Source organism: Equus przewalskii, chromosome 2 (assembly GCF_037783145.1).
Source record: "Equus przewalskii isolate Varuska chromosome 2, EquPr2, whole genome shotgun sequence".
NCBI classification, from domain to species: Eukaryota; Metazoa; Chordata; class Mammalia; order Perissodactyla; family Equidae; genus Equus; species Equus przewalskii.
In genome coordinates, this window is record NC_091832.1 from 70,857,554 (window position 1) to 70,884,874 (window position 27,321).

Genomic DNA, 27,321 nt, shown 5'->3' on the forward strand with positions numbered 1-27,321 from the left:
ACATCCATATGATAGTGGATAGATTACTTAAAGAGGGAGGTAGATCGAATAGAAAGAGGTAGATAGAAGATTGATGGATATATCAGTTTGAAGCCCCAGTTACTTGTTTAGCAGTACAGATTGTAGATTATCATAGATGTTATTAAATCAACACTGTTGTTCAATTATCAAATCTTTAGTTTATATCCCATTTACTGGAAGTTTGTCATAATAAATATGCAAATCACCTATTTTTGGATTAAAGTTATAATAAAAATATGTTTGAAATGAGTGGGGCACCCTTAGATGTGCTATGCTCAATCTGAATAACCAAATCTGTCCAGCATTTTTAGCGAAACAATAATTTCCCCTTTAGTTTACATTATCCCTCTTTCCCAAAGAATCTGCAGTGGTCATAGTGGGAGTGACTTGAAAAGTAACCTCATGTCTAATCATTATGGATCATCTGTTGATTAAATCTTGACATGCCCTCACTTCTGCCTGAGCACCTTATTTCTGGGATAAACTTATCTATATAACTTTCTATTCACTTAGCTTTCTCTCAGGATTCTCTTCAGTCACTCAGGCAGAGATAATTTTGACACCCATCTCACTAAATGCCCAAATATGTAAGAACACCATTGGTGACCACAGTTTAGTCTCAAACTCCCTTCTTCCCCAGAGACATATCTCTTTTCGTAAGCTGTGTTCTTCCCTTTCTCTTTTCCTCCCTGCTTCTCTCACTTCCTCCCTCTGTTCTTTCCTTTGTTCTCTCTCATGCCATCTTACACAAAAGGAAGTAAATGTTGGCAGATACATATGAAGTGGGAAAATATCTGATTTATTAAACTTTCAAAAGGCCAGCTAGAGAACCTAAAATAATGAAGCAATAGAATGCATGATACTAATCTCTCTCAATTAATGACAATATAACTTCTTAGGGTTTCTGTTTGTTTGTTTTCGTTATGCTAATAGATCCATTGATATTTCGCAACACTTTGTATTCGGAACTCAGACTTTAATATCTAAATTCCATTTAAATTACATAATCTGTAAAAATGGGATTCTTCGAAATATGGAAAATTTTTAAGTTATTCAGCTTAGTTTAAGCAAAACTGAAAGTAGTTGGACTCTTCTGAGCTAAAGAAGAATATTGTTTTTTAATTTGTAAAAGAAGTCATTTGCAATTGTTGATGGATATTTGATTGCTAAGATCCTACTTATTTTGGGTATTTGAAAATGCACAATTTGTAAAAAAATTATGTAGTGAAAGTAAAAATAATAACGACGACGTATTTTTTAAATTGCATTCATAATAATTTTTGAATAATTGAAAAATTAATGGAAATTCTCATGGGTCTATATAATGTATTCTTCTCTTGTGGAAACATTTTTGTTATTATTATTGTTATTTCTCTAATTGATTACCTGGTTTTCAATTTGTTGTGTATAGTTTGAACTTAGTTTTTCTACCATATGTGGTTACAATGTGTTCCCAGTGGCAGCAGCTGACTTTTGCAAATCACCTCATGTATTCTATGGGCAAGCTTATTTTAAATAACTATTACACTACCTCTGCTTTAGCTCCATGCACATTCATTTTATAAATAAATACAACTCTGATATGTAAATGTTGTATTTTCTCGACAGATACAATGTTACTCCATATATTTTTTGAAAGATGATCAATAATATCCTCTATCAGCCCAGTTCAATAAATACCGTGTTGTGATCTTTCTTCACGTGAAAAAGAATATGGAGAGATTCTAGGATATCGATGCCAGTTTACTGCAGGGACAATTGGCACTCTTAGCCCTGTCATCCAGACATAAGCAACTCAATATTGCAGTTGTGTTTACTTTCTATTGGAGTGGATCTAAAACAAACAAGAGGTGGAAGAGTTGGTGCTGTTTTATACATGAGGATATAAGAGGCAGTGAAGTGCACGGCTTGTGAATATTTCCTCTTAATGTGCTGCTTAGAATATTTAAGAATCCAAAAATGAAGCTGTTGCTTAGCTTCGCACAATGTTCTTTTGTTTATCTTTCAACTGCTTCATCTTTTTATTCATCCTCATTATGTTTAAAACATTCTGTCAATTTCAGACTGCATCTTCATGAAATGACTGTATCAAACTGGGGCCAGATATTCTAGCTCGAGTTTTAGTTTGTCCTCTGTCTTTACAGCAATTGCTGAGTATCCTAGCTGTTCCCAAGCAAATAAATGGCATAAACAACCTTTTTGGTCTTATACCAGAAGAGATCGTTTTGAACTTTTTATTAGAAAATAAAATTTCAGTTGACTCGTTCATAACGTATAGAAGTAATTAGGTATTTTGGAACTGTATAGAAATTGTTATAAGTTCTTTTACAAGATCTGAATATTGGCACAATGACATTAGGAGCACTTTCTGGTACATCATAGTTTAAAGACTATTTAGATAGGATCCAATTTGTACAATATTTGTGTGGTCCTTCCATTTACAAACTTAGTTTCCTTATAGTTATTTTTTTAAGTTCAGCCTTTAAGTTTGTTTAATTTTCTTTTTCAGGAAATGTACTCAAGAAGAGTTCTGAGCGAATATACTCAGTTGTCCTGCTGTGATTAAACAAGGCACTGCTGTATTTTGTAAGTTCATCTATTTTTATCCTAGATAAAGCAGACTTTCTGTTGCAGAAAACTGCTTTTTCATTTGGCATTAGTCAAATCTTGCTTTAATGGAAGACTTAATTGATTTTATTTTTTCAAGCTTTCTTTTACCTAAATTTTATTCAATTTAATGGATAGTGAAAAGCATTTTTTTTAAAAAGATGAACTCTGTTTCCTCGTATCTGTTAGTCAATATTTTAATGACTCATGATTAGAACTTTGTCAGTTGAGCCATTTTAGAGTTACAGTGCTGTCAGTAATACTGATTTGGCCTGGGCGAATATATTGGTAATTATAATATTCTCCATTTCAGCAAACAAATATATTTGATCTTATCTGCAGTAATTTCCTTATGTGGCCTATGTAGGTAACTGACTGCTGACCATCTTTAGGAAACATATTGATTTCATCTTGTTACTAATACTTAGATTTTACATTCAAGCATTATAATATTCATCATGTTGACGTGTATACTACATGACTTTCTTTGATGTACTAGAATCTGTCTAATACTTATTTGTTTCACATGACAGAAAGCAAACAAACAAAGGCTACAGTGTGGAGAGTCATGAATGACATTAAATTGAGTGTTTCCTGAACTTGTAAATTTATAATCCTTCCGATTACCTCAAAGTTGAAATTTTGCCATTTCAGTTTCTAAAACACAGTATAAAGCAAATAGATTTTCCCCTCTTTTACAAGCTGCCTTCTGATATGGAGATAAAATAGGCCCTTTGCCTCTAATTAGTTTTCTATGACAGACCCAGTAGATTGAGAGAATGTAATACATCATTTATTTTGACAATTGCAATTTTTTCTTGTATTTTTTTCTTTTCTTTAAGGCAGACTGCTTCCACTAAAAAAGAGAAAAAATTATGCTATATCTCCGCATCATAACCAGGTGGAGGATCAATCAGATGAAAAGATGTACCCAAAGATTTGTAGTCAATGCACAGTAGCCGTTCCAAGCGCTCTTCGTCGGAAGTATGTGGTTACCATAGTATTTATGAAGAACTTACTTAGTGCTGAGTGTGGTAACACGAAGAGCACACTTAAAGGTTACAGCAAATTTTAGAAACCTTTATAGTAATTTGGAGGGCATAAAATCAGTTCAAAAATATCTTGAAACTGATGGAGAATCACAGATAAAAAAAAGGACAATCCTATCAAGACAGATATTAATATATCTCATGAAGAAAAAACATAAAGATTATGTAGGAGATTAGCAAAAAACCTTCATCTTAAATTTAAACTATGACACAGCAGCTTCAAATTTTCAAATCCTGTCCATTTATATTATTATTTTTCGCCATGAAAACCATGGAGTTTTTCTCCTAAAACACTGCATTTAGTAAAAGTGATCGATTCACTACTTTTTATTAGGTAAAGATTTATCTATCTATATATGTATCTTTTAAATTCTGATTTTTTTGATCATTGAACAGCAACAGCATTAAATGACTTTATAGAATTTCTTAATAGGCAATATTTGTTGAAGATTTACAATGTATCAAACCCTATGCATGAAAAATGGCAAAGAAATTTGGTGTTGAATAAGACACATGCAGTTTTATCAGTGGTGAATATACGTTTTCTATTAAGATTCACAGAAGTCTCCTGTTTCCTGATTACGACATCAATCTCTACTGGTCTAAGAAATCAAAGTTGAGAACCATGGACATATTATTAGAACTTAGATTGGTAAAATGCAAGAAAGATTTTTAAGAACCAGGAACAAATGGTCACACTCCTCTTAATTATTCTGAGCACTTGTGGTCTATTCAGCTAGTGAAGTATCTGGAATATATGGAGGAAGTGCTGGGGAGAAATAAAAATTGTGATTAAAAATTCTCAGTGATAGTTTCTGTGATAAAAGTTTAAAGGAAGTAGAATAATTCCATTTGAAGAAGAAAACAGAGTGAAATAACTGAACATTATTCTTCATGTATTTGAAAAGGTCTTATAGAAAAGGTGACCAAGTCTTGATTTTTTAGTGATTAACAAAAACCTGAAGTATAATAAACCTGAACTATTATCAGTGTAGATTTCCAAGCTGTGAGAATTTCTTTTTTTTTTTTTTTACTTGTGGAAGATTGTGCCTGAGCTAACATCTGTGTCAATCTTCCTCTTTTGTATGTGGGACACCATCACAGCATGATTTGATGAGTGGTGTGTAGGTCCAGGCCCGAGATCTGAATCCATGAACCCTGGGCCACCTAAGTAGAGCATGTGAACTTAACCACTATGCCACTGGGCCAGCCCTGAAGCTATGAGAATGTTTAAGCACTAGAATAACTACAGATAGAACTTTGAAAATCCCTTATTTTGAAGAGCCTTTTAAAACAAAATGAATCCTATCTTGCAAGGACTGTCAGAAAGAAAAAATGCTAATTAATCCAACACGAAATCTTCCAAACCCAGGATTATATGATCATAAATTAGCTACTGTTTTACATTCTGCAGTAGGCCATTAGCGTCAATCAACATTGGCTTTGCTTTTCTGAGGCCATACAGAGGAGGAAGCTAACTAGTTTAGCAAAACTTCTCCTGCTCAGCTTTGGTCCCACTTGAATAACTGTCAAGTCCCTGATAGAGAATTAGTACAGTTTTCTCTAGGGGTGTAAAAGATGATCAAAGTACACCCTCTGCCTTTGGAATGAGAACTTCTCTGGGAGCTACGCTGATTTTATCTGGCTGGAATTCAACTAAGCAAATGTTTTAATGAGCACATTTTAAAAAAAATCACCGCTATCTTTTTGCTGTCTGTTATTATTATTCCTTTAAGAAAGAATTGTACTTCCTAAGGTAATACCTCTCAATAGAGTCCTTTTTTGTTTTTGGTATTTTAGACAATCAGTGATTTCAGCTTAGAAATAACTCTACCTTCTGACTTATAATGCTAGTTATTTTATAGACTTTCTTTTCCCAGAAACGCGGTAGAGATGAAATCCTCACTATATTTTTTCAAGCTTTTTAAAAATTTAAGTGGTTCAATCAAATGAATATTTGTGCTAAGGGCTGGTGGGAATAAAAGGAAAGTGCAAATTATGACCAGTGCTTCCAAATTGCTACAATCTCATTGTGGAGGAAAATTAATTACATAACGTTAATGTAGGATTAAAGTCAGTGAAAAATGAAGACTATGTGATAACTCTGACCTCCTACAACATATTGATTCTATCATTTGCATGCCGTGTACATATTCAAAGAGATGTAGGAAAAAATCCAACGAGTGAATAAAGTGTGATAGCTATTCAGAGAATTAGTGTAATTAAGATTGAGAAATGAAATTTAGATAAAACTTAGGTGGATACTAAAGGACTGATTTCACAGGTAGGATAAAGTAAAAACAACAGACTTGACAAAAATTTGTGTAGAATGTGATGATCTATCACAGCTTTAAAGATATTGGAAAGAGAATTTTACAAACTGAGTAGTCGGAAGCAAAGCTAAGTAGATAAGTTTGGTCTAAACCATGAAAGGTCTTAATTCCATGCTAGGTAGCTTATACTTTAGTGGGAGGGGAAGTCACAAGAGACATTTCAGTGAAATCCTCTCCTATCAGTTCCTGAATAATTGATATGGGGAGAAAATCAAATACGATGCCGTATTTCTAAATATGAATAAGTAGGAAAAAGTACAATGAATGGAAATATGAAAATTGAGAGTTTGCTGTGCAGGGGGGAGTTTGTGTGGATGATACATACAATGGGATCTTCCAATTTTTGAGACATCCTCAACTTAATTTTCCAAGGGTGTCTTATCTCTACATATATTTTTATCTCAAATCCATTCTTTTTGTTTTTTTATATCATTGGCATTTTTTAGAATAAGACATATGGGTCATTTGCATTTATTTTCATCTTATACTGTCACTGAACATCTAGTTTATCTAAAAGTGAATTTTTAAGTGAATAAACTTAGGAGTCCTTGAAATGTTGAAAGAATGGTAATTCATTTTGGAATAGTTTTTACCCACCTCAGGTCCAGAGTTGACATCTAGGAGTATTGTTTGCTTCATTAAAGACATGAGGTGTTTTGTGTTTTTTTTTTTATAACCATAGACATTTTGAAGTGACAAGATGGATTTGATACCTCATTTCATTTACAAGTACTTTTCTTACTTTCCTAAAAGAAAGAAATATACTTGGTCAGAAAGGGATAACTATGAAGTGGTAGCCTAGATGTTTCATTTGTTGATTTTCTCATTCCTCAATAGGCATCTATTTATGATGTGGCCAGAAATAACTTAGATATTCTCTGAGGAAGATAAAATGATGCTTTCCCTGAAATTTAAACTTTTTTTTAGCTACTTAAGCAATATTTGTAAAAATACACATAGGCTATATGAAAGAGAGTGGTATGGATGGCATGGATACCTAGGGAAGCTGACATAAAAGGATGAAAAATAACAGTATTTTCCTAAGTGTCAGTGAAGAATAATTTAGAATAAAAATGTTTATTAATAACTTTTCAAGAGTATTATGAAGCTCAGTGAGATTTGTCCATGGGGACCCTTTGGAGGCCTCAGCAACCAGTTGTGAGAGATAAGAATTAATAACAATAGCTTCAGCCATACAAACTAACATCTTGTAATCTGTTTTCAGATATATTTTTACTGTTTTGTTTTTACCATTTATCACAGTATATTTTTTAATGTTAAATATTGTCTAATCTAAAAGGCATTTGTGGTGATTGACAAGAAAAATATAGACTATGAGCCAAAAACCACTGATACATGATGAATGTCATGAACCAGGTGCAAAATTGAACAAAACAAAACAATCAAATGTGTTGGGAAAAGCTATAGCATTTCGCTGTATAGCTTTGAGTTTGCTAGACTCAGCTTGGCTAAGAGAAAGGATAACAGTTCATTAAGAGAAACATCTTTCTCCCCCATGTCTTATGAGGATGCTTATACATTTGAACAACATAGTGGCATATAGTCTCAATAGAAACTTTGTGAAATATGGTAAAGACCTTCCACATATGGTTGTCTCTTGCATCAGCCTTTGGTAGACACCTTGACCAAAACTTAAATGCAATTAAACAAGGAAACAAAGTGATTATGGCAGCTTTCTGATTATCTGTAAACACAGGGAAAAAGCCTGAAGAATCTTGAAGGAGTGAATAGTCAGCAGCTTATTCCTCAGACAATTATCTTGAAGATCAACTGTCTCCAGCAGGCTTAAGACAGGAGTTTTACGGCAGACAACTCGTAAGCAATATTTTAGAGTGTATCTGAAGGGCAGGCGTTTTTTATTCCTGACTGAAAAATCACCTCTATGCTATAGATAGCAGGCATATTGAAAATAAAGATATTCCATTGTGAAAGTTAAAGATTGTGAATTCATTCATTTAGACAATACATAAATTTACTTGGCATATGTTGCTGCCCATTCTGTTTATCACTAGAAGTTGAGGTACCTATGCGCAGGATGAAAGAGTTTGTCAGGAAGGAACTCTAAATGCTGAAAAGCATGCTAAAAGGATACCTAAACGTTTTGAATGTCTTTGTCATAAAGATTTTGACCCAAGATCTTGAAGATACACTGTATACAATCAACACTGTAAAAGCTTAAGTGTCTCTCCTCATGAGTTTAGTTTGATTGAAACTCCCTTGTGCTGAATCTCTAGGTAAACATCATTTCCAAGTAGAGTGATGGAAAATGTGTGTGTTTCCCCTGTTCTTTCTTTTTTTTAATCTATGTTCCATACTAGGGAGTTGTGGCAGTTTTGTTATTTGGAGTAAAGCTCTTAACACCTCTAAATGGAAAAAAAAATTGATGTGTAACATAAGTCCAAACGAATAAGTGTAAAAATTAGAAGTCTGTAAAAGGAAAATTCACAGTTTCTTTTCAGTTAGAGATTTGTTTATAGAATAGAGATCAACATAGTTAGCATCAGTTCCCAAACTAACAAAACTGTATCCATTATTCTTTCTCATGAGCCGCAGCAATGGTCCTTGCTGATTAGCAGACAGATGCTTATTTCCTCTTCTTTGTTCATAATTACTATCAATTCCATCCTTGGGTCATCCATGATAGAAAACAGAACAAAATTAAAAAGCATTGGGTTCTCCCTTTTCGTTGCTTTTTAAAAAATTATATACATATGTATATATAACACACACCCACAGACACGCACAGATTCCTGACATTAGAACCTCAGAAGCAAAATTGACAAAATTCTCTTTTGAATAATTTCTTTTTTAAAAGAAGTTTTTTAAAGTGTGACAAACTCTAATTTGTTTTCTCAACATAATTAACAGCTGTGACTTTCTATTTCATTTGTCTTAACATTCACATTAATGAATTCACCTTTTGTCCTGCTCTGAACTTGATATTGAAAAACGTTTTATGCATCATTGCTTCTTAATATACCTCAGGTAATTGGTCCTGTTACAGTAGCTTGTATAATACTTCTCTGAGAAAATGAGAGAGACCTTCTCGAGAAATAGAGTTTATCTTAAACTGATTTTGTTTCAGAGAGGTCATTATCAACATGGATGTTTGACAAAGAAATATATAAAATTACAGAAATTGAGAAAAGTATTTTGTAGATAGACTGATTGACAGACAGATAGATACTATTGTTCCACATAGCCTCAAATATCCTTAACATTAAATATTCTAACATCCCAATTTTCTGTTGTTAAATAAATGAAAATGAGCTCCTTGCAAATTTACATGGAAGCAGAATAGTACATAAATAGTACATAAATATCTCAATCTCCTGAGATATATGACTTTGCCAGACTATTATCTCATCTTTGCCTCTCTGAGTCTTCTGTGGGCTGAGGACCGTGAACAAGTCAAACCTTTTTTATGCTGCCGAGAATACTGGTGTCAAACTTTCTGTTGCATTTTGAAGAGACTGAATCAAAGCCTTGTTGATGATGACAAATGCAGACATTTCACTGTAGTTTGAGGATTCTCCACATAAGTCCAGCATTGGTCATATTTCAAATGCTAAATCTGCAAAAGGGAATCTTTTCTGGTTTGCAGTGGCACAGAAAATGCTCCATTTTTTGGAGCCAAAAGAGGAAAAATTGGGCCATTTACATGGACTTTCTCTATGGTTAGTTTGGGTAGCTCCTCAGTGTTTTTAGTCTAAAGGCAAAATGATCATGTGTCTAAATGCATTTCTCGTTATGTTTGTGGTCACGCAAGAGTTAGGAACGTGAATACTCAGCCTCAGCCATTGCACAAAAGCAGGCAAAGTCATTTTTGCATCACATTTAAGTCTTCACCTGAGTACATGTCTCTTCTCTGGTTGAGGAGAGGATGTAAAGATCTCCATTTTTTCTTAAAATGGCTGGGAATACTGTATATTGGTGATTATGTTCTGTCGCTTGTATTGTAAGACAACAAATCACAAATTTAAATTTAAATTTAAATTCTTTAAATGCCAATCCTAGAATAAGACTGAAGGATAAGACTGAATATTACACCATGGAATAAGAGTGAAGTGTATCATGAACTCAGCTAGATGGGGAGTGAAATCATTCCCCTGAATTGAGTCGTAACGTTTTAGGACTGCTCTTCAATAATTCCTTCTCACCCTTTGAAACAAACACTTCTTGGTAATCTTTTCTGTTTTTGTTTTTCTTCTTCTGCTCTTCATTGCAGAGTTGCCTTTCCTATATAGCTAGGACCTTTTAGATAAGTGATAAGCTAAAAGAAAGTGTGTGATTAAGTTGTTTTATTGTGAAGTGAATCTATATACATTCTCATAACCAGAAAATATAAGCCAATACTTACTTTTGAAATTATAATAAATATTATTTATTTATATATAAATGGCAAGCTTATATTTACCATCGTCTTTTGATAATATTAAAATTTGTTTTAAAACATGGTTTCTTATAATTTTTGTACTGTTTCAATATTCAGTCAGAGAAGCTGAAAAGTTAGGATTATATATATACTATTTGTTATGGGAGAGTTTTATAAAGGTTTACATAATTGCAGGAGTTGGTTATAATATGTCTGTAAGCCTGTGTCTTTGCATGTGATGCTAGAGTTTGAAATCCACAGGATAGGCAGTTGGGAAGATGCATATAAAGTGGGAAAGAGCAAGCTGTAACTCACAAGCATGAGCTGAAACCAAGGAAAATGGATTAGAGCTCATGTCAGTTTTCACTTCTGGTTGCTTTCAAACTTGTTGATATAGATGTCATAGAGGAGTAGCTGGTGCTCATCATCATCACAGAGCTAAACACATGTCTAGCCCAAAAGAAGCTGAAGGAAGATTCAGGGAAAGGTGAAGTAGTGGCAGGCTCGGCTTCTGTGCCACACCAGTGAAATGAGCTAGAAGAGAAGCTGCAGAGTACATGAGCTACAAAGGCACTCGATGACTCTGCCCTGCTCTTCCCAATAAAAAGCAATACGGCTGCTGCTTCACTTGTGCCCACAGACCTTACAAAGATGTCTCCATGGCCCACACTAACTGGAATCATCCAGGGTAGGAGATTCTGAGAAATGTTGTTTATCCTACCCCAGTTGACACATTACAGAGCCGCTACGTGCCATGGGATTTGGAAGTCTGGTGAAATTTATGCATCCCCTATCAGAATAATGTTTTTAATATTTTAAATACATGTAATAAAATTCAGAGGATTACAAAGAGAATCAATTTTTTAAAATACATTTATCAAAATATGAGAAATCAAATTTGTGATATAGTAATAAATTTTGTAATACATTAAATAACAAGATCTAGGCAAAAGTTTAATAACAATAGTAATTTTGAAACTGTGATGAATGTAAATCATATTTTACAATATTTGTAACAAAATGTGAAATGAAAACCTATGATGGAAAGTTCATAAATATTGCTAATTCTATTGTGGTTTGTTGACTGAAGTCATAATTCAAGAAAATGATAAATTTTCAGTTAGAGGTTAGTGGAAATAAAGATATGGCTTTTTTCCTATCCACATGCATGAATCATCTGAATTCTGTTCATAGACCCAATAGATAGGATCTGTACCTCCTAGGATAGAGCTCCTCCTTTGGAGTCACAAATTCTCTTGGTGAAAGATCCTTACCTATACTTATTTTTTAAGGTATTAAGTTCAAAGAAACATTTCTGAGACCTACATGCCCTGCTGTGAGGTATTACATGCTAAATGATGTCTGCAGTATAATAAACCTCACATTTTTTTTAACATGTCTATAGTTACAAAGTCTTAATCATAATGAACAGCATTTCAGCGTGTCTTTGTGGAATGTAAAATTAACATTACCACAGAAATTGCAATGCTAGATTGTTAGTAGGCTCCCCAGGGTTTTCCTTTTTGCTATGAAAGCTGCAATGGATTTCTTCATAGTTTAGACACAGTAAAATAGCACCATTTAAGCCATTTAAGCTTCTGAGGATGGCAGGCACTAAATGTTTTCAAATAAATTTCTTTCCATTTGTGTTATACTTACAGGGAAAAAATTTATTTTTGCATGAAATAAGATTGCAGAATAATGCACAGCTTATTAAATGGATATTGCTACATGGATACAAAGTAAAACAATATTAAATATTAGTATAGAATATCAAATTTATATCTCATTCTCTTTCTTAATTTGTGCGCCCTTTCTTAGTTTGTGTTCAACCTAATTTGTTCTTGAGTATTCCTTAAGAAGAGAAGGGCTCTAGAGGCACAAATGTTTAATAAAGAGTGTATTTAATTTTTTTGGCTGATTTTCTATTATTCCCTTATTTCAAGATAATATCAGAGATAGCAATGAAAGTTGAGTTACTTGTTTACAGTAACAGATACAGGTCATGATTAGCAATTAATAATTATAATCTATTATTATTGTATTTTACCATAGTGTCTAAAATTCACTTTATTATATCTTATTTCATTTGATAATCTTGAGACTACAGTGCTGAGAGGGAAATTTTAATTTTCTTGATTTCATGGATAAAAAAACCTCTAATGAAGTGAGGGAAAATGATTTGCCTAGGGTCACAGTCGCATCGAAGAAACAGATAGTGCTTGTTCTAGAACTCAAGTCTTCATCCTTATATTACCTTTCTCTGATAATGACATTACATTTTCTCATGTTTAAATTCACACAATAAAAAATATTTTATAGATTAATAAGAAATTGTGAACCTTCATAATTCTTATATCTGCTCTTAGGAATTAGAGGAAAAGCAGTACCTGATATTAATTACGTAATTTTAAAGCAATTCTGGTTGCTCCATCAATTCTGTGTTCTTTGGTGTAAACTATTTAATAATTTGATTTTGTGTCTCTTTCTTGGTTTGATTTTTAAAAACGTCTGGGGTCTGATTCTTGATCGACTGTTCATCACAGTATTGAGGTTCCCTGTTGGATTGACTGCTACTGTTTGCAGTTACTTTATTTTACTTTTCGTCTTTGGTGGGTGGGGCAGTGGGTGGGGTAGTGGAATTTATACTGTGTGAACTAAGTAGCTTTTTCTGAATGTGAGAGCACCACTTTCCTCCGAAATGTTACAGTCATCCAGAGCATTGTCCGTTCTTTCTCTCCCAACCCTCCAATCTTTCATTCCTCCTGGCTGAAGTTAGACAAGTCTCTACCATCGCAATTTTCCTCAATCTTTATGTCCCACCTTCATCCATGGTTGCTGGGCTGTTCCTAGTACCCGTTTTCTACCACCTCCAGGTGTGCAGCCAGTGTGGTTTTATAGTTTCAATGATGCTCTTTACCTTTATCGAGGGGCAGAAATGTTGTATACATTTTAGCTATTACAAAAGTGAGTCAGCTGGGGTTCTAAATGGTTTATGTATCAATTCATTTAATCTTTAAAGTGATCCTCTAGGGTGGGAGTTATTATTGTTAATATCTTCATATTTCAAATGAAGATAGTGAAATAGAGAGAAGTTACGTAACTTGGTAGAGGTAATGCTTACCTTAAAAGTGTTTGTATTGGAAACCAGGTAGACTGGGTCAGGAACTCCAACTCTATTCTACCACTCTGGTACATAGAATATAGCCCATTGACCCAAGCCTTCTAGCGTCATATGGCCAATGACAAGAGCTCAGTCTTTGGAGTGAAACTTAAATTTAAATCTTGACTCTGCTACTTTCTCACTGAGTGGCCTTGGGCCTTAGATCAAGCACTTATTCAGGCTCCACTCAAGTGAACGTGTTTGTAAAATGGTAATGATTAGTCTTTACTCTTTCATGATTGTTATGTGCTTTACATGGTACATAGTAGGTCTAAATAAATACCAATTAAATTTTCTTTATATAATGTCATGAGCATTTAATATATTAGACATTATTAAATATTTAATTAAAATGTTCTTTTGAAAGATTGTGGCAATTACTCACCTGTCTTTTTAACTTTAACCAATTTTTTCCTGTTTTGTATAACACTACTGTCATTTCCCAAGTAGTATAGACATAAATTCTCCCAATGTATCATTGATTCTCTCCCCTTTTTTGTATTGGATACTTTGTGGGTCACTAGCAATTATTCTGTACAACATAATGTTAAAATAATTACTTTGGATCTACTTTGTCTCTGAGTGGTTGTCAGAAGTGTTAAATTCTCCCCAAATACCTCTGTCTTGGAACATCTTGTCATGCACTGCCTGTGGTCAGAAAGGTACTTGAGGGGCCGGGCCCATGGCTGAGCAGTTAAAGTTCTGTGCACTCCACTTCAGCAACCTGGGTTTGCAGGTTCGGATACTGGGATGTGGACTTACTCCACTTATCAGCCATGCTGTGGAGGCATCCCACATACAAAAAATGGAGAAAGATTGGCACAGATGATAGCTCAGGGCTAATCTTCCTCAAGAGAAAAAAAGAGGAAAATTGACAACAGATGTTAGCTCAGGATGAATCTTCCTCACCAAAAAAAAAAAAAAAAAAAAGAAAAGCTTGATGAAGGTCCCTGTCACAGCTTTTCCACTAACTTTATTCTTGGAAAATCCATTTATTTTCTCTGGGGTGCGATTCTCTATAAATTAAGAGGAATAATCTTTATGAAATGTCTATTAAAAAAGCAAAAATTTATTTATTTATTGTACTAGCCCTTCTAGCTTTCAGAGCATATATGTACATAGCCTAAGTTGCGCTAAATCGTCTCTTTTCAAAAGATGAGAAACCTGAATACAGTGATCTGTGGTGTGTCTAAGATTTGATCACTGGTGGCAGAAGTAGACTGAGCCAGTTTTTTTCACCATATTTTTGGCTTCTATAAGTTATGAAGCAAATTACAAACTGATAATAATACTAACAATCATATGTCTTTCCTTTGAAATTATAGAAGTGATATATATCAAAGTTGAAAATAATAAATTTGGGGGCTGGCCCGGTAGTGTACTGGTTAGGTTCGTGTGCTCTGCTTCGGCAGCCCAGAGTTTGCGGGTTCGGATCCTGGGTGCAGACCTACACACTTCTCATCAAGCCATGCTTTGCCAGCATCCCGCATGAAATGGAAGAAGGTTGGCACAGATGTTAGCTCAGCAACAATCTTCCTCAAGCAAAAAGAGGAAGATAGGCAACAGATGTTAGCTCAGGGCCAATTTTCCTCACACACACAAAAAAGAAAATGATAAATTTGACCTATGCCAAGTTTGAAAATAGAAAAAAGTATTTTAGAATTTTATTAAATATTTAAATTTATTTAGAAAAATTTCACCTATTTATGATATTTATTTTTCCCATTTAAAAACATCATAAAACTTTTTATTTTTCAAATTGCATGTTTTTCTTAGTAAAGATCTGCAATTTTTGAAATACACTATCTAAAGATGTCTTGTTTATTTCCATATATTTTAAGTTTTGCTGAAATAATAAATGAGTTCTTTTTAAATAATATTTTTAACTGGCTATTGCTCATAAGAAAGTATGCTAAAAATTTCCATATCTTTAATGAAATCTTTAGGCAAGATTCTGTAATCACACATATTAACTTTACTAGATTATCAGTTGAATCTTTGTTTCCAGGCTTACATTCCTATCATGTGTGTATGTATGTGTGTGTATACGAGTATCTGTGTTTGTGTATATATATATATGTGTGTATAATGATTGCAAATACAATTACCACTTCCCAGGCATTTTTTAAAGTGTTTTACCTATATTAACTCATTTATCTTCACAATAACTCTATATGATATGTTCCATTACTGTGCTTATTTTACACCTGAGTAAACTGGAGAACAGAGGTTAAGGAACTGTCTCAAGGTCACCAAGCTAGTGATTGTCAGCTAGTGAGAGATAGACCCTGGAGTATAACCCAGACTGTCTTGCTTTGAAGTCTAAGCTCTTAACTTCTGTGCTGTTAGGCCTCTCATAGCTCTCTTTCCTCCTTTCCAACTACTATAAGTTTCATTTCTGCTTAGTGTTTTGTTGTATCAACTAAAGCTTTTAGGCCATTTCTATGTATTAGTCATGATATGGGTATATTTTAGCCATATTCAGACTTTAACGGGATTGCTTTTAGTTTATTTACTATTAAATTTCTTAGGAGGGGTGTGTTATTGTTATGATAAAGATATCTTTCATTATGTGAAGATATATTCTTATATTTTGATTGAACTCAGAATGTTTCTCAGAAATGTGTTTTGAATATTATTGATTGACTTTCAGCTGCAAGATGATTATAGATGTTTGATATATTTTATTGATGTTTCCAAATAGCTTAATAGTTCTTTTTTTGTTTTTTGTTTTTTTATTTTTGCAATCTAGTGGTAAATAGGACTTAGCCGTGGTTCTGAGTTCAATTTTCATGAAGTTAGTTTTTAATATTTACATTTATATTCTTAAAATAGCTTTATATTTTGTATAATCTTTGTTAGGCTTTTAGATCAAAATTATATTAATAATTCTCAGTCCTTGGGGATACTTGCATATGGTCTGTTATTTCCACACCCTTACTGTGTTAGCTGAGACTTGATTGTAAGAAAGAAGAGCTTATATAACCTTGTGACACTGGGGCCAATGGCACCACATTAATGACTACTACAATGTGATTACTGGCACCAGTGGATGCAATATTACTCTGTGTTTCCTGTACTTTGTTTCCTGGTAACTACTCCTTGGGCCAACTTGGCTGTACTTTGAATGGTATTGCACTGTGTAATTCTTTATTCTTCCATCCATTTAAGTCTTCATTCAGCTGGTGCATATCTGTATCATACTACAGCATCGTGAACTGCTCACTAAGCTGGGCTCATGGCAGACTGCTGGCTTTAAAGTCAGTGTACTGATTTAGTAACTGAGAGAGGCGTAGGAGTACAAATTATTTCATCTCCTTTACCTGACCACAGTCCAGCCCTTTTTAACATGCAGGGCCGCCTTTCTTCTTCTTACAGGCATGTCCTGAACAGCAGACACAAGGAAGTCCAAAATAGTGACCTGAAAGGAATGTCTGGATCTTAAGTATTCCTCTCAACATACCAGGCATGCCCTTCCCTCATTTGGACTGAAACCTAGACGAATGAATTGGGACACATGTCAAATAGATTAACAAAAAACACTCCAGTTATTTCAAACAGAAAAAATGTTATATTAATACTGTATTGGTTATAACAGTGTTGAAGGTGCTGGAGGGGCAAAAAAGGGGAAGATAAAGTTATGGGGCAAAAACAAGAAAAGAGAAGGCAACTCAAGAATTAGTGACTATTTCTTTTTCTTTTCCGGCCTGGAGTGGAGGTGCAAAAACTTTCCCATACACTAAGGGTATTGTATCGAGAGGGCTTCTGTTGCTTGATCCCAGATATTCAGGAGCTTATTCTAGTCTAAAGCAGCTTCCAGAAGCCCTCACTGCCGCTGTCCCTTCCTTCAGTGCTGAAATTTTTGCTACACTGTCCTGCTGGAGACGCCAGCAGAACGTTGAAGTGAAGGGAGTTACATTTCCCTTTCTCCTGTCTTCTAATTTTCAATTTGTGCCTCCTATTGGAAGACCTTGATTGGAAGCTTGACCAAGGGGATCTTGGAAAAGTAGTTTGTAGTGTCACTGACTCCTTGTAATACAACAGAGCACAGAAGAGTAGGAGTGGAGGCTGAGAGCAAAAGGAGAAAAGATGAAACTAGTCTTTACCTTTGGTTTCTCAGTGTCTATTCTCAACTTTCTATGCATATATACTTTCTACACAACGATAAAAACAGGTTTGTGCTTTTGTTTAATATGATAAAACCATTTTCATACAAATGAAAAGGCCCTTCCCTTCTTCCCCAAAAGGAAGAAACGATGTTTCAACAGTGGTCATATCCATCTCTGGGGATGGTCATTCCTCTTGCAGTTTAGGAATATTCCCATTGGATAAACTTTAACCTAAAACCACATTTTAACGTATAAATTAATAGGGGAAAAGAAGAGGGAATAGTAAGTTTATATATTCAAATAAATAAGGAAGAATCCATACACATGAGGCTAACAGCCTCATTTCTATAACTATAACTTCCTCATTCACTATGCATTCCATCTTCCCCTGTTATTAGCCAGAACCTCAGCTTGTGAAGGTTCTTCACCTGTGGAGTAATCCAAATCTCCTTTTCCAGAATGTCTTAAGTTCTATGGTCCTGTGTTTATGGATTTGTTCTAGTTTTCTGTGATCAGTAACCATTGGATGTGGAATAACAGGAAAAGCTCCAGAGATCTTATAGACATAATCCTCCCTGTCCTAGTGTGTATCAGTAAACCAATTTCCTTCTGATAATTGGGATCAATCAACCTAATGAGTAAAGTTACTTTCTTCTTTGACAATTGGTTCAATGGGAAAAAAATTCAATATTGGACTGGTAGCAGTTTCAGTGTCCAATTAAATTAAAACAATATTTTATCCCTGGGGGAAGCATTATACCAATGGGGACCAAGAACTCTGAACCATTAAAGACAAAAGTTTTGGTTAATGAAAGTAAAAATTCTGCAAGTGTGTCAGTGGGTCTAACAGAGGAATCATTTCCACTAAATCCATGTCTTCTAGCTATAGGGGGGAGAATTGTAAACATGTTTAATCTATATACTACATCCTATTAGACTGTATGCCAGCTTCACAGAATTCTTGAACTGAGCCTTCAATAGTCTATTCTACCATTCTGTCAGATTAGGTGCCACTGAGTGATGGGGTACATTGTAAGAGCTGTGAATTCCTTGATATAAGCCTTTTGTTGTTCTTTGGTTAAAACCAATGTTGTATGGGATACACAATGATGAAGAAGGTCTTCGTGGGTTCACAGATATTAAAGCTTGCAGAAACATTTTGGTCAAGGAAGACAAATGCATATACAGGATAAGTGTCTATTCCAGTGAGTACAACTTGCTGTTCACAACATGATGGAAGAGATTCAGTGTAACTAGTCTACTTCCAAATGGCTTGCTGGTGTAATAATTGAGAGCTCATTACTGGTCTTTGTTGCAGGCAAGTTAGGTAACCAGCAACAGTAGTAGCCAAATAAGCCTAGAAGAGGAAAGACCGTGTTGTTGAGCCATGTATAACTTCCATCCTCACCCACAAAGCTACTTTACCCTAAGATGAATGGAAAAAGATGACAAATATGGACATTTTGGGTCTTTTTTATTTTTTCCACCTAATTTTTGAGATCCTCCACATAGACACACACACACACACACACACACACACACAAACAAACTACCTTGTTAGCTCTTCATGGCTCTGCTTAGATGTCATTTACTCCATCAAAGTTTCCCTAAATTCCAAGAATTAGTTAGATGCTGTTTTTGTGTCGCATGATATCATGTATTTGGTAACATACAACATTTGTAACACTATAGTATAATTGCCACTCAACAGCATTCCCAATTTGACAGTAAAGTACTTGTAGACAGGCCATATCTTGTTTATTTCTGAGTCTCTAATTGCTAGTTCTTGTGTGTCACATAGTACTTTATTCTGTTTGTTGACAATGCTTGCAAGTAGTTCTTGATATTTGCATTTATTACTTAACCCATGAGGTATATTTTTAAAATTTTCAAGTGATTGTGCTTTTCTGAGTGCCTACTCAAACTTTGTTGGTAATATCTATTTTCATTAAACTATATTCTTAGAGTATGACATTTAATTTATTTATTTTAGAACTTATTGAAATTTCCTTCATGACTTCTTAAAGGATTTGCTTTAGAAAGTATTTTAGCATTTTAAAAAATGTGTATTTATGTTATAGAACACATAGCCTGATGCATAATTATTAAATCAACTAGATATCAATACTCTACAGCTTTTATTTCTTATTTGTTTTTAAGCTATAGGATCTGTCAATGATTGAGAGAGAGAGATGTGTTAAAATTTCCCATTCTACCAAATCTACCAAATGCTGATATTTGTCACCAGAGTGATATTTGGCGTGACCTTATTTCCTTCACAGTCCATTTGGGTATTGGGTATTGGGTGTAAGTTACCTTCTAAAATTTGAACGAGTGTAGATCGATGGCAGGTTCCCTAGCTCCTGTGTTCCGCGGTCATTTTCAGGGTTGTTCTGCTGTTCTGAAATGAGGTGATTTCTTTGGCCCAAAGCCTATGTCTTGAACTGTCCAATCAAGGGAGGGTTTCTGGAGATAACAGTCCTTTTCTTCAGGATCTTTCTCTGTCCTTAGCTTCTATGTTCTGCTCATAGTGTTCAAATGACAGCCACTCCCTCCCCTGCTAGTTTTCTCTAAACCTCACAAACTTTCTGATTAGTTTTTCTCTTAGTTTTGCCACCTCAGTGTCTGCCCTGCTTTTTTGGTGCCTAATAATGATGGGCCACTGTTGGTGTTTCTCAATACCACTCTATCAATCTTAGATTAGTTAAGTTGCACCCACATTTTGGCCACTATTTTGACTGTTATGATGAACTTTCTGTGTTATGAGTTTTTGTCTTTTTAATATTTTCATAAGTATTTTATTATGAAGCTGGAGAAGTGATTCAAAAGCTAACAGATGATATTTTCAACCAAAATTCTACAAACACCAATTTCAATGGATATATACTATAATGTCTTATAGATAGACTCTTTACCAATTGTTTAATCATAATATTTCAAAATTGGACAATTGTAAATAGGATAATAAACATTATTTGTAGAAATCTCTATTTTAGATTTCTTTAAAAGAAATTTACAAAAGTAGAATGACTAAGTCATTGAGTATGAACATTTCTGAGCCTTTGATATATAGTGAAAAATTTCTTTCCGAATAGTTTATCTTTAGATCAATACCACGAAAGCCTTTGCTTCAAAAATCCTCAGCTATACTGGAATTTTAATTGAAACTATTCTTATCCCAAATTGCATGGCAAAAATGGTATTTCATTAATTTAATTTATATTTAATTGGTTAGTGATTTTTGTACTTTCTTCATATTTTGTTAGCTCCTTGTGTTTCTACTTTAGTGTCTTGTTTGATAACATGCTTTGCTCATTTATCTGTTGACTTGCAGAATATTTCTTATCTGTAAATACTCCAGTTCAGTATGAATTCCCAGTCGCCCTTTTATTATATTTGTATGGAAATATATCTTTTGTTCAAAAAATTTTAGCAGAGATTATATCTAATCAGCATGTATTCATCTTTTATGAATACATGTATAAAGATAAAAATCTAATTTATATTTTATTTCCAAAACCCTGTCATATTTTTAGAGATGTATACACAGAAAACTATCTAACATTTAGTTGCATGGACAATATTAAAGTGGTATTATGTTACTTAGTTGATTCTTTCTCAAGAAGAGAAAGAAAACAAAACACTTTGAAATGAATACTATCTGCTTTTTACAAGAAATGGACACTGTTGGCTTGGAGAATAGATTTTATAGTTAAGTGCAATTTAAATGTCTGTTGCTAAATCCTAGGAGTACTAGCAGGATCATTCTACATCAGGTACATGTTTTTATCCAGCTTAAAATTCTGTTTTTTGATGTAGACTCTAAAAAAAGTTTTCCATACATTTATAAGTCAAATATGTTTCCATTTTAGCATATACCTCTTCTTACATGTAATTAAAAATAAAATAATTCCTATTGTATAAAACATACTTCTTTCTGAAAACCTTGTTTCTCTTCTTTTGTGATTATCTTTATCAAGTTGTGTTTTGGATTTACAGACTTTAAACAGATTCCCTCAGAGTCTTTACACCTTTATTTGTAGTAAAAGATTACAAATAATATTTTATTTTAAACATTTATAAATATAAAGTAATCTTGATAAGGAAAATATTAAATCATTGAAATCAATTTTAAGTTAGCTTTTCAACTTGTAGAGTCATCAAACTTTATTCATAGGAACCTTTGAAAAACAATTAATCTATACCCTTATCTCAAAATAGAGTAATACTTACGTATTTGTGATCAATGTATAAATAATTAATTCTGAAAGACTTCCAGTATCTAGTTTAAAGACTAAATATGTTGCGAGAAATAAAAAAATGCATTTTTAAGAAAGTTGGTTAATTATCTTATTTTTATGACATCTGCATTAGCACTGCTCCTGATTCCTGATTTATGGTTCTAGGGAGGGGAAATAATTTTCTCTTGTCTCTAATACCACTTCATGTGTTAGAAGACGACTTCTAGGTCACTTTTCAATTTAACATCTCTATTTAACTTTCTGCTGCATTCCAGTGTCACACATCCTCTCCTTCAAATGTAATAGCAACTTTGGAATTATTGGAGTGATAAGGGCCAAACCTGGCTCATTTGTTTTTCCCAGATCCCAGTTGGGTTTTGTGTCTTTAGCTTGTAGAGCCTGAGAAGAAGACTCCATTAGTTAGGGAATGCAATGAGGATTTGTTCAGTTCCTTGATAATACCAGACAGTTGATTTGTCTAAAATCCCTTGGATTTATGCTAGATTAAACAATTAAATTATTCTAGGCTGGTATGCATCTAGCTGGGAACCTAGGATGAAGATAAAATGGGCAAAGGAGTAAACTGTTTGTGAGCAGAGAACATTCCTCTTATATAATTTTAATTGATTTAATGTGTTTCTCTGGCTTTAATCCATTGACACAACTTAATTGGTGGGCACTATGAGATCCTGCATGAATTCCTTTACCCCACTATCTATCTTACATTTCTCACTGATTGTGCGTATTACACTTTGCCTCTTTTCTGTTTCTTCATGTTTTTACTCAGAATAATGATAACTATTTTACAAGAGGACTAGAAACTCTTTTCTTATTAAGAATGAGATGATGGTAATTTACTTACACAATATCACTTTGAAATATTTATGAAATATATTTTACACATACTAGAGAATAATAATTCTGGCCAACACTAACAGAGAGGTAGGAAAAATATTTTCTCTAATCATAGAAATGTTCTACTTTTGTGGTTATTGACTTTTTTTCAGCATCCTTAAGTCTCTAGTGAGACAGATAAAAGCTCAGTAATTGTCCAAAATATACAAATCCAGTTGGCTAAATTAACCGTACTTTATTTCTGAGGCTCAGTCATGTGGCAGCACCCCCAAAATGTTGGTCTATACCTACAATTGCTGAGACATAATCATTTACTCCTCTGTTCGTTAAATAAATATTTATTATATACGTACTATGCTCCAGACATTGTTATATGTGCTTTATTAAATGTTTTTAAAGTTAGTTTTCATATCACTATGGTTTGAATATCTTTCATTTTGTAATTATTGTTATCATATTTCCTTTCATTCCCTTCACAAATATTCTTTCCTCCTCTCAAGCCACCCTCCATCTTTCAAAAATTATATCAAATTACTTCAGTCCACATCATGATGGCAAATCATTAGTAGAAATTGTTTGTGAGTTCTTGGTGATAATTGACATTCAAGATTAGTATTTTCACTTAACATCTGTTGATTCCTTAAACTTAAGTGCAGTGTGGTTTACTGATTAAAAACACAGAGTATGAATTCTTCTGGGCTCAAATATCAACTCTGCCACTTTTTAGCTATGTGGTTGCTAATCTCAACATTTGAGTTCTTAATCTGCAATGTAGATGAAAAAGTTCAGTGAGATAATGAACAAAACATAATTAACACTGAATGACTATCACTCTTAATTACTGGTGTTTACTGTAGTGAAACATGTTTAATTTTTCATGACTAAATATGAAGTGCATTATATTAATGAAGCATTTAAGGTTAGTGTCGACCATTTATATATTCATTAAAAAATGGCTTCATATTTTAAAATAAAAGTTTAGTTTAGAAAAATCATAGTGCAATATGTTTTTCTAATGATAATCATTTGATAAGATTGTGATACACCTCTATGGCAAATGTATATTTTTAGCTAGTATTCGTAAAATTTACATAGAGGTCTTAGATACAGGAAATAAAAATGTGCCCCAGTGTGTCAAACTGAACCAACACTTGAAAAGCAGAAGCATATTTAGAAAAAGAAAATTCATTTTTTATTCTGTAGGGCTAACGGTGTTTAGCCTTTAATAATACTATAACTCCCAAGATTTAAAATGAGCCAGCAAAACACCATTTTGGAAGATTGTATTTCTAGAAGGCATATCATTTGTTTTTAATTGCCTTTTCCTTCTTTTTAGTTATTTTTGTTAACCAAAGTCATCGATTCCTTGTAATTATTAAATAACTCATTCCCATATAAAAATTTTCAATCAATCGTAGAACCAGGATGTTTGACAAGATTTATTTTTTTCATAATTAAATCCTGACTTTGTTCCAATAATATTCTCTCTTATCTCACTCCTATCCAGAAAAGTGGTGAGGAATACATAATCATAATTATCTTTCATAATGTAAAAGATTTCCATGCACCTAGACAGAGTCTAGAATTGCACTATAGAATTGTTGCAGGTATATTGAAAAAAACTCAATTGGCATTTACCCTTGAGAAATCTGTAATCGCTATGCTTCACTTTAGGTGTCCAAGAGTATTATCTTGATAACTATGTATTATTTGTAATGCACAAAACTCTTCAATTACAATATTCCTTCTTCAGTCTATGCCTTAATGTCAATGGGAATTTGGCAAGTGAAATGACAATGAGGTGTGTTTAAAAGGGAAAGTGCTATTGTGAAGAGTGTAATACGACTTGTTATTATTACTATTTTATACTGTTGGGCTGGAGAATATAATCTTCTTGTATCTGAGTATACAGAATTTTATTTTTTTTATCTTTAGCTCCATTATGGCACTGTACAAAGTGAGATAAATAAGAGATTCTCCTAAAGTACATGGTTTTGAAAGGGCTGAAAATCTCTTTTTATGTAAGAGCAAATTTAATGTGGACTAAATCTTTGCAGTTTATTGCCTCTAACAACATCATAAAACTAATATTTTTGGTTTATCTAGGGATTTTAAATAAATTATAACTCAAAGTATATCTTAGATTGATATGAAGACCTATATAAATAGAATTGTGAAATACAAATTTTGCTGTAACTCAAATAATAAAATCCACTACATGGAAAGCATTTCAATCGCTGGAAAAACAATCGTGTATTTTGGATATATCAAATTAGATTATGTAGATGCAAGAACTATATTAAAAGAAGAAATGAAGAGAAAGCTTATTAAATGATCCATATGTTAAGATTATGCAATCCAGCAACAGAATGTAGCAAGTGACGGCATAAAGAAAGATCTTCTTTGGGCTTTGTGGGCTTAATAGATGAAGTCCTTCAATAAAATAAAAATAAATGACCATCATTTTATTTGATTTCTTTAGTTAAAAAAATCATCATAAACTTTTTTACTACACAGAAGCAGTGTTTCATTTTATATGCTCTGATAAAATCTGTAATGCAGTTTGTTTCTTTGACTTTAGTAACGGTGCAAGTAATATGACCAAAGAAGCTGAATCTTAAAGAACCATGAAATACAAACATTATGTCTCCCAGTTAAAGCATTGGTAAAATGTTTACTTTGCAATATTTCTCACTTGAATTTTGGAAGTTGGCAAATTTAGAATTTATATAAAATAATAGCTTAGAATAAGAAATAATAGTTGCTTATTTTACCAAGCTTGGGAAGCAGCAGTTACATTTATTAATTAAATTATTTTCCAAATGAAAAAGTATTTTTTATCTAAAGTATGGAAATTTTATCTCTTCCTTGTTTAAATATCTTATCTAACTGTAGAGGTAAGGCATTTAAAAATATCATCTATAGTATGGAAATTCAGTTTAATCCACCAAATATTTATTGTATAACTTTATATCCAAGAAATGAATTAGAGCAGCTGGGGAAAATAATATGCAATAATCCATGATATCATACCTTAGATCAATTATAATAAATTACAGTTACTAATCCAAGTTCAACATTTCTAAGACAGAAATCCTTTATTTTAGGAAATTTGGTAGGGGAGAGAATGTAATTCCAGCTTCACCTAACTAGCTGTATGACCTAGAATCATTTCCTCGTTTTTATGATCCTCAGTTTCTTCACCTGTGAAGTCGGAGAGATCGCACCTCCCTGATGAGCCAATGATGATGCAATGAGATAAGCAAACCAAAGTGTCCAGCGTAGGCCTTAGCATTTGGGAAATGTGCAATGATTTTTAGAGGCTTCTACACTAAGTTAGAGGTCTTTCGCTGTATGAGGCTAATGAAGAATATATCACAGAACCTAAAATAGGTTAAAAAAAAACCCACCTCCCTAGGTTGAAATGACCTAAAAGAGGTATGACTATTGGAAATAGAAAATAAATGTACTACAAATGATTTCTATCTTTGCCTCTATTTTTGTGACTTTAGGTTTTATACTGTAGCGTTGGAAATTACTCTTAAGGGTGCTCTTAAGCCTGTTCTGTGAAAGTGTAGAATCAGATTTTAAAAAGTGTGACTGAAGCAGAATTTAGTGGTGCTAGAGTCAACATTAAGGCTACTGAAAACATTTGCTCACTTTGGTTGTTTCCTCAAAGATCTAACCAAGACCTGTCTATACCAGACCTTGGGATGCAGCTTTGAGTTGAGGGGGATGCTCTGAAATATTCTGTTTTACTTCATTAAAAAAAGAAAGCTTGGTATATTCTTTTTGGAGTAATCTTTTCACCACCCCATAGAGACATAGCCAAGATTTTCTCATCTCTGACCTACCTGAGCTCCTCCTTTTATTGTCTGAGAAGAGGCAGTGGAAGCATCACATTGGTGATTTCTTTTGTCCCCTAGTAGTGTAGCTAAAATGCCATGTGCTCTTAGTGAGGGAAAGGAAAGAAGGAAATATAGTAAATGAGAGACCTTCCCTGTCAAAACCACCATTTACATATATTTTCCAGCAAAATGTAGGGAAAAAAATCTCAATATGTGAGAAGAGATTTGAGATTCAGGGCAGAATTATGGCAACATGAGTTTTTAATGTCGATTCTAATTTAAGTGTCCCACATGGCTGGTGCTGATTTGTGGCAGTGATTGGCGAGGATGTGCTTCATTACAGTCCTGTTTCTCCTCTGCTTAAAATGGATTGCAAGGCAGGATGAAGGCATCGAATTTGGCTAATTTCAGGAATGATCACAGTGCTTGCTTCATGGGTTTGAAAATGAGATACAATTTATGAATTGGTCTATTTTTAACACGTACGTTTCTTTGCCATTACTCTGAACAAATGAAAGTGATAATACGATGCCCAGTTACTTGATGTTTTTGTAGAGTGGCCTCAAAGTCATTTTCTAAGTTAAAATACAGATAATGTTTGTATGTGTGCTTTCTAGGAAATGTGTGGTTCTTTTTAATGAAGTAAAAATTTTACTATCCCTTTCTGTTTCTTTTTCTTTTTTAATTTCTTGTAAAATT

General features: G+C 33.5%; 1 protein-coding gene across 9 annotated transcripts in view; it reads left to right on the forward strand.

Moving 5' to 3' along the window:
• MARCHF1 (membrane associated ring-CH-type finger 1) overlaps positions 1 to 27,321 on the forward strand; it is a 755,838-nt gene that overhangs the window by 248,482 nt on the left and 480,035 nt on the right. For all 9 annotated transcript variants that reach the window (XM_070608438.1, XM_070608408.1, XM_070608432.1 and 6 more), the window contains exon 2: positions 2,531 to 2,607. The gene's annotated coding sequence lies outside the window, so the exon portion shown is untranslated. The remainder of the gene's footprint in view (positions 1 to 2,530; positions 2,608 to 27,321) is intronic.